Genomic DNA, 1659 nt, shown 5'->3' with positions numbered 1-1659 from the left:
GCCTACGGAAGCCGAGGGCGTCCAGGACGCACGCTCCGCGACGCCCGGCTACGTCATCAAGGCGCGCCGCCCGCTCGTCCAGACCCGGGCCCGGGATGCTGTGGCCGCACGTGGCTCAGGGCCGCGAGGCGCTGCGGGTGGGGCGGCACGCCGGCCCTCGCGGACTTAGAGCGATGACAAGGGTGTCGTTTTTGACGTTTGCAACATGTTGAAGTGGTAATATCCGGAGTACGTCAGGGTAAATGAAGTACATCGCTAACGTAAATGCTTCCTGTTTATTTTCACTTTTGTGTTAAATGTGGCCGTGAAGACCTTGAAAACGACGTGCACGGCTTGCCTTCCATTTCTACTGGACAGCACTGCGCTAGGTGCTCCGAGAGCTGCTTGAGACTTTAATATTCCCATTTTACAGGCGAGGGAGCAGGGGCTCTGACAAAATGTTTTAGTTACAATAAGATAGCATGTTTAAATTACCCGGTGAAACATTCCCCTGTTGACCAAACTCCAGGATAATCCGAGCCCTCTAGCTCTTCTTGACCATACCTCAAGCGTAGCCTATCGAACTGTGGTCTCTCAACACAAATGATATGGCCCATCCGTCTACCACCACATCAAAAGACTTAAGCATAGCTTCTAACAGCTCAAGGCTGCATCCCCAGGGTGTCCCTACCTTAAAGTGCTCCTCCCCTTAGAGTGCTTGGCTGAAGAGACAGACTCAAGGCTGTCAGAAGAATTTACTGTTTGTTCTAGCCAACAGCTGAAGATAGGTCCCGCCCTTCTTTTCTTAGAGCCCTTTCAAAATAGAGCTCACAATTGTGAACCCCTCTCATGTCCCTTTGAAGTGTTCATGTGTCTCCTGAAACTCAGGAGTGTCTTTCTCAAGGATCTGAAAACCGTTCCTTTAAAACGTGATCACCAGAAGGGGCAGGACCTCTGTCTCTAAGTCTCTGTGGGAGGCTAGCTAGTAGACACAGCTGGCCTAATTGCATTTACACTGGACAACCCTCTGTAACTTTTCACTTCCCTTGCTCTACTGAGACCCAGCTCATCCCCTCCCTACTCCTTCATTCTCCCTTTAAAATGCCCAGTAACCTCTGTACAGATTGAGTTTGAGTTCAGTTCATGCTTGGACCCTCTTCCCCACTCCAGTAGTATATTACTGACTAAAATCTGTCCTTACCACTTTAACCAGTGTCTGACTGTGTTTGTCTTTGACAGCATCGGTAAGAGGCTGCATCAGAACGCGTTACATTTTAGATATTGTGTGAGAGCAAAGGAATCATTTCCTGAACTTCACAGGACAATCTTAAGATAAAAGAGGGAAAAGCACTACATTCTCAAGAAAGGTCTTGAGAAGGCCCTAGGTTGCTAGTGCTGTAAAAGATGCTGGCTAATAATAATAATAATAATAATTTCAACTCCCAAGAAGAAATTAAGCTTAAATAGGCCAACTAGTTAATGCCTATAGGGAAGAAGAGATGGATTGTTTAGCAGAGATAAACATAAGCACTGTCTCCAAAATCTGGCCCTAAGTGTTAGACAGAGAGACATATGAAGATAAAGGGAACAAAAGAGACAACAGGATACCAGCACATCCTCCTATTCTTCTAGGCCCATAAACCTCTAGACACCAGGGATGGTGAATGTCTTAGTCTGTCC

Source organism: Carlito syrichta, unplaced genomic scaffold, assembly GCF_000164805.1.
Source record: "Carlito syrichta isolate Samal-C Ts95f unplaced genomic scaffold, Tarsius_syrichta-2.0.1 Scaffold135982, whole genome shotgun sequence".
NCBI lineage: Eukaryota > Metazoa > Chordata > Mammalia > Primates > Tarsiidae > Carlito > Carlito syrichta.
The sequence above is the reverse complement of the archived record's forward strand: the minus strand, read 5'-3'. Positions refer to the sequence as shown.